Below are 7,681 nucleotides of genomic sequence, written 5' to 3' on the forward strand. Positions count from 1 at the left end.
AGTGGTGCAAGGCTTGTCTTAAACTCTTTGCCAAGCAATTCGCTGCTGCAGTTGACAAAAGAGTTAAGGCTGCACTTGAGCCTTAAAAGGCTCTACTGGGCCAAATTGATGAATTAGAGAACCACTTCAATGCGCAGTCGAGAGAGAGGTCAGCTCCAGAGATGGCATTATTCAGATCAGACCTAGACAAAGTAAAGGTAAAGGTTGGAAAGCTATAGCAGTACCACTTAATGATGTCAATAGATCCAGTAGATGAGGAGTCTAAGAGAGAAATACCAATGCTTGATCTCACAGAGGAGACAGTGAAGAAAAAAAAGAAAAAAGGTGAGAAGAAAGGAAAAAGAAAAAGAGAGAGGCCCTATAATAATGAAGAAAGAAAAGCAGAAAAGAGGGCAAGAAAGAAGTTTGAAAAGGAGGAGATGAAAAAGGCAAGAATTGAGTCCTTAGTGGACAATAAGAAATGGTAGGCAGCCATCCGAGTAAGAGCCGCAGGTACCTCTACTTGTAGGCCTTCAGAGACTGATAGACCAGCTGCACCAGAATAGAGAGAAGCTCCTAATAGAGATACAGCAGCAGGGTCTGGAACCCATGACCTCCAGGATTGATCTATTTTAGGTATACTTTAACCCTTAGTTTATATTTTCTTTGATTTTAAGTTAAGGGTGTAGGATAAAGTTGTTGTTGTAAAATTTTGTAGTCAACTAGGAGAAATGCTTGTACTTGAGGCAGTTGAATTATTTTTATGATTTTTGTACATTTCTTTAAGTAGTCTACTACTTTAAACTGAGTGATTTGCATTTAAGTGTGACCACCTTACATCTTTGTATGGCATTAGTTCTAGTAACATAATAATCATTGCTAAACAACTGCACAAACTGAATGAGTTGTCGAGTGTGATATAACTGTGCACCAAGTGTGTGTGTGAGATGTTACTCAGTTCCCTCTATGTGCTGAAGCCAGAACTTGCCCGGTTAGTCTTACCTAGGTTGAAGGATAGGGGTTAGGAAAGGATCATAGGCCGTTTTAATATTAGCTCACTTTAACCTAAATGACCTTCCCTATGTGTATCATATCCCTTGATCCCTGTTTTGATCCTAATTAGCCTATTTCTTTGTATGAAACCTGTCACCTTCTCATTTAGATCATAATGAACATGTTTTGGCCCTGGTCCTCCTTGGACACTATACACCTTAACTTAGGAAAATAGCCTAAGTTGAGAGTGGATATCATAGAAGTGCGTGATATAGAATGAGTATGAAGAAAGGTAGAATAAAAGAAAAGAATAAAAAGCTGGGTGAGGAAGAAAAGAGCAAGAAAAAGAAAAAATGTGAAAAAGAATAAGTAATTGAGAAAAGACTGCACCCATCCTAAATAATTGTGATCAAGAAAAGAGAAGAGTGGAAAATGCTAATGAGTGAAACCCCCAAAAAAGCTAGTGTAGTGTCAAGGAGTCTTAGTCACTTTAAATACCATCGAGTATCATACCATCCCCTAACCTACATTATAAGCCTAAGAGAAGTCCTATGGTGATCCTAGCTGACCTATCTGAAGATTTGGGTCATGAAAATAAGGGTAAACCTATGGTACTTGGCATACATTGATTAGAACTTCGTTCTGAGAGTGAGTGTTTTGATTGTTCCCATGGTTACATATATAATTCCTGATATGAGATAAGGGAGATTTCTTTGTTATGAGGGCACACTGGTTACATTGCTAGTTACTAACTTATTTGGGTAGTGTAATACTATCTATGCATGGTTTTTATAGCTGAATTAATGCCATATCTTGATTCCTGTGTGTTGCATTGGTGTTCTTCATTGTACTTGAATTAACTAAATTTGGAGATGGTGAAAGTGTTTTGAGATGATATGGATGATTGACTACCAAATGTACTTTGTATTCTCTTAGTTATGCTGAGTTGCTTGAGGACAAGAAATTGTTTTAAGTTGAGGGTGTTGATGTGTGAGCTAATGCTAACACATTTGAGGCTTTTAACTAGGAATAATTGTGAAGTCTTAAGCAACTTTTGTCGTTTTTGATTGTTTTATGTTTGATTTTATAGAAGAAGCTAATATGTTATAGAACCAACAAGATGGAAGCAAATGAGCTGAAATCTAAAGTAAATAGAGGCAAAGTCTGGCTGACAACATTTGTGATAAGTCTTCATCCCTATGATAAGCTATCAGCTTCATCGTGACAAAGAATTGGACTACGCTAAAAGTTGTGACGATATTTTGTGATAGGTCGTCAAGGAGCTGATAAGCCGTCAAGAATGCCGTCAGCCTAAGGCAGCACATGAGAACTGAAGCTGAGACTTGACGACATTTGTGATAAGTCATCAAGAAGCTGATAGGGCATCACCATTTGTCATCAGTGTTAGAAAGCAAGTTTCCAAAGCAAAGATGAAGCTGACAAAATTTGTGATAAGTCGTAAGCCTCCTGATAGGCTATTACAAATGGCATCACCTAATCCAAAGAATTTTTAAATTTATTATTTTATTTCCATAATTAGGGTGAACTATTTAAAGCCTTGTTTAGGGTTTTCTTATAGGTTCCAAACCTTGAGTTTTGGGAGATGATACTTTGATATTTTCTCTCTCTAACTTTTTGGCTTGAAAAAGCAATTATTTTTTAAGAGAATTTAATAATTATTTTGGGATTTTCTGTTGTGATCTAATTTGAGATTCACTAGTTATTATTCATCTTGTGGTAAGTTTATCTTTCAAAGCATGAATTCGTCTAGTTGCTTCAATTATTACGTCATAAGCAGCTAAATTCCTTTAACCTAAATTATGAGATCTAGGGGTAGGTGTTGATAAGGTGTTGAGTGTTAAAGATTCGAAAGGTGGTAGGACTCCTTGATAATTCTAATGTTTTAATTACTGTCTGTTGGTTGCAAACGATAGATAACACCTGCTTTGATTTGCTTGAGAAAGAAATCAAATATAGTGGAAAGTAAATTATCAACAGGGACTTAAAAATACTAAACTTCCGTTTAATAATCAACACTATAACAAGGTTGGTTAACCTGAGGTAAAATCTGGGCAGTGAATATAAATTTCCTAAGTCCGAGAGGATTAGGCAATTAAATACTTAAGTAGGTTGAGAGACATTTAAGCATAACTTCAATAAAGATAACTTGTTGTCCTATCTACCTTGACAATCTTTAACCACTATTAGCATCTTTCAAGTACCAAAATCCCAAGTGAACATAATTCTGGTTGTTCATAAACTCTTGATTACAAACATTGATTAAAGTGATTAACAATTACTTGTTCAACTAAAACCCCCCATTTCAGGAAACATCAACTATCAATTGATTAAATCGCAAAATGACTTAAGTTCACACCATATTCCCTGTGGGATTCTACCCCAACCTAGTTGGGTTTTATATTGACAACGATCACTTACATTCTCGTTGAGAGGTGTAGTTTGAGCTTTATCAAGAACTCTAAAAATAAACTATGAAACTCTTTTGATTCACTGCTTTATTTTTCTTTCTTCTCTCTTTTTTCTTTTTTTTTTCATTATTTCTTGTCTATGCACTTTACCTCTAACATATACTTTCCGCAAATTAGTTCGTCAAATGACCTCGTTACCCTCAGAGATGCAAAATTTAGCACATAGGGATGCTTTACAGGTGAGTCTCCTACAAAGGGCTATGTGGGTCCCGCTAGGTCTTAATACGATGCAGATAAGCATGACCTAAAGGCCGACCTACATTGAGGTTCACTAACAAGGCTATTCGGGGGAGCGTATGGTCGATAGTGGCTACGACAACTTTCCACCCACTCCATACATCCGACGGCTCCCCCTCCTAAGACAAGGGTGATTCAACTAGATTTTATATACATGATGTGCACTTCAAGACATATTGCAGAAAGAATAAACTCAGGTTATGCAAATGATGCCAGATATAAAGCAGTAACACATAAGGAAAACTGTAAACAAAGAGCACATAAATGCACAACAGTGATAAAACAATGACACAAATGATAACACCAATAATATTTATACACCCATAATTCCAAACAAAGCCGATGTAACTCCAAAAATAAGCTCGAATTCTGAAAATATTCCCCAGCAGAGTCGCCAGAGCTGTCACACCCCTTTTTTACCAAAAAGATTCATTTTTAAAGTTCGAAAAAAATTTTATTATTAAAGTGACAAAAATAAAAATTTGTTTCAAAAAGGATTATTTACAATTAACTCAGAGTCACCACTTGACATAAATCGGGTGTGCCAATTCACCCTTGGACATTTTTTTTCAAAACAATTTTGACTATTTAAAATTGATTTGCGAATAGAGATTCCGGCTAAGGAATTCTATTGACCGAGGGGAAGGTGTTAGGCACCCCTCGATCCCATGGTTCAACCACGATCGCTTGGTGGAGAGTTTCAGCTAATTTGACACCAACGAGTGTATAAACCACACAAAACACATAAAACAATCAATCAAACATGTAAAACAAAACAAATCTAAAATATAGTGTTCAGTCCAATTATATTGTCCAAAATAAAAATGCAAAAAATAAATCCTATTCTAACCTACACTAATCCTAACTAAGCTCCCACGCTTTACTCGATGCCTCGGGCCTTCATCACGAACGTCTTCCGCCCACAAAATACGTTAGGGCATTCCCCGGTGAATAAATACAATGTGTCTCAGGGTATTCCCCAGCTAAATGAATATATTTGAATTAAATATGATAAACTAGAAAGAAACATTCACACTCACATTCCAACATTCAACCAAAACAACAAGTTCTAAAACTTGCCTACCCAAAACTATATTACCTATCTATTTCAACACATCATAAATCCATTACGATTTATATCAATAATAAATCAAAATTAAACTAAATCTATCCTTTTTGTCCATTTTCAATTCTCACCCCCAAATCCCTTTTATCAATCACCACAATTAGCAATCACCATTTCAACAATCTATACTTGTTTTTAGTAACGAATTTAAACAACAAAACAATATCAATGAAATCAAGCCATCATAATCAACCAACACGTAATGCAACCAATTGAAATAAAGAAAAGATAACGGGTTGAAGAAATGGACCTCAATAGATATTGCTTTCGTCGATAATAAAGAAAACCCAAACTTGGAACTTTGAATAAAACCTCAACAGCAACGAATCCAACCCGAATAATGGAATAACAATCCAAAACTGATCATAACAATCCGATTGAGACCCAAATAGTACCCAAATTTCCAGAAATAGTACGAAAACCAATGAGTCCTTAACAGCGTAGACCCAAAACAAATCAGTCTGTACGCAACTTCTACGAAAGAAAACCGATGAACCCAAGCACGATTTCTAAAATAAATCATGAGAGAACAAACCGAAAATCCTCAGAATCCAATAGAGAACTAAAACTAATTAAAGCCGAGCTCTGATAAATGAACAATGAAAAAGACAACCAAAAAAGTGGACGCCGACCAGATTTCATCCAAATATCGAAGGAAAATAAGAAGGTTTTGGAATTTTTGAGATGGGATCGATCAAACAACGAGAAGAAAAACCAATCGGCGAACTTAAGGCCAATTTCGGCAAAAGTTTCATCGGAAAAAGCTCGATAAGATCAAACTTCTCCCAGTTTCACTGTTTCTGGCCAAAAATCTCAAGCTCCTTCCATTTTTCTCGATCCCTTCCTCACTGATATCTGTGTGTACGTGTTTCCTGATGGATTTTTGTGTGTATTTGTGTACGATTTCTTAGAGAAGAAAACCAAAGAGAAAAGAAAAATGCATGTTCTCTCCTTTCCCCATTACTCTCTCTCTATCCCATTCCATTTCTCATACTGTTTTCTCACAACTATATGGGTGCGTCTCTGTGAAGAAAAAAATAATAGAGAGTGTATGTTTGTTGTTGTTTTCCCATATGTTGTAAATATGAGTGCCCCCAAAAAAAATCATGAGTGATCCCTCTGTATATGCATACATGATGGATAAGATCTCTATGAGCTGTATGGAAATTGGAAATTCCAATAGGGTCCACCTAATGGGCCCCCTTCTATTTTTTTTGTATTGTATGCCTATTTCGTTCGTATCTCTAAAATGGAAAAAAAATATAAACATTATAGGAAGGGAGGGGGCAAGTGAGTGGGGTAGGGGTAGGTTAGGGTAAGGGTATGGGGTGGGGTTGGGAGTAGGTGATTAGGATAAAGTTTGTTGGGATAGATTAAAATAAGATAAAATTGTTAGGGATTTTTTTATGGGTTGTGTTTTTTTTTGTGGGATATAATCACACGGGTGAAGGCACGCAGTAAGACAAGTAAAAATGGTAAAATTGCTTTTGGGGGGGAGGGGGACAAAATTATGTGTCTACAAGTAGCTTCGCAGTTGTTCAAAAAAAATTCATAAGAGGCATCACATACCTTATTTGCTACACAAAAAGCGACAAGAAAGATGTGATTCTCTACATCTTGCGCCACCGCCGCTAGCAGAACTCCATTATACCTGCTCCTCAAGAAGGTACCATCGACGACTATACCTTTTCTCAAATGTCAAAAACCTTGAATACACGCGCCATAGGATACAGAAAAAGTACTTGAACTTTCCATTTTCATCAACATGCAATGTCGTCTTACTTTCATGATTTGTGGACTCAATCATGTAACAGTAGGCATCCAGGGCTACATACCTATGCTTATGTGTCCCCCTAACCAAGTCCTTGGCAATCCCCATGGACATATATATCTTCCAATAAATGACTAGAATATCCAATTTCGTAAGGAGTTGATTGGATATAACCTTTGTAGAAAGGCCTTTGCCATCGGGGAAACTATTTTTGAAATATTAACCGAGGACCGTTGCCGTGACGTGAGGATTTTATCTCGAGATATGCTCTGAACCAAATGTATGATACTTTTCATGTTTATGAATGATGAATCTGTCAGAACTTACGTACTTCACTGCTCTCAACCACCACTTGCAGTTTGGATTAGCATATTTATAGCAAAAGACACTGCTCGAATTAATCACCTTCTTTATTCTGAAATCTTTTTTCAAGAAAGAAATAAACAAAGTGGTAGATAGTTATTACTTGTTATTGAATGATATTCCATTAAAAAAATCGGTCCCATCGTCTGGAAGATTGTCATACTGTGTCGATCGAGAAGAACTGCCACCGTATTGGTCGCATCAACGGGCATAGGTGTTTGATCATCATCTGGAATATTCATGTCTAGATCATCTAACCTATCATCAAATATGTCTTGTTGTTATTGTTCTTCTATGTTCTGGTCCTCATTCTTTCTCATCTTTTCAACCACGTACACCCTTAACACTGGCCTAGATGAATCACTAAGATAAGCACACAATCAAACCTGATCGGTTATCTTGAAAGGTAGTACCCTCTGATTTTTTAAGGAGCTGTGCATGTAGCTAATGAAGAGTTCTTGCAGTTGACAGTTCAGTCCACAATAGTTGATGATTAAGTTCACAAAATCAATATACAAAACATCACTTTAGACTGTCATAGCTATCGTCTCTAGAATTTCACCCTCATTTCAACGCCATACATATCGATTGCTCTTCTTAATCCATTGACCATGACAATCCACCCCTATTATTATTGATCCCTCCAATAGTGGTACCTAAATAAATTCATTTGTTAAAAAAAATTAATAGTGATTTCATAGCGTAGTACATGAATCCCAACAG

General features: G+C 36.4%; 1 pseudogene; it reads left to right on the forward strand.

Annotated features, from left to right (window-relative positions):
- The first annotated feature begins 233 nt into the window (after nt 1–233).
- The window catches only part of LOC107865093, a 13,670-nt pseudogene continuing 6,222 nt past the window's right edge, over nt 234–7,681 (forward strand).

The sequence above is a fragment of the Capsicum annuum genome, chromosome 3 (genome assembly GCF_002878395.1).
Source record: "Capsicum annuum cultivar UCD-10X-F1 chromosome 3, UCD10Xv1.1, whole genome shotgun sequence".
NCBI classification, from domain to species: Eukaryota; Viridiplantae; Streptophyta; class Magnoliopsida; order Solanales; family Solanaceae; genus Capsicum; species Capsicum annuum.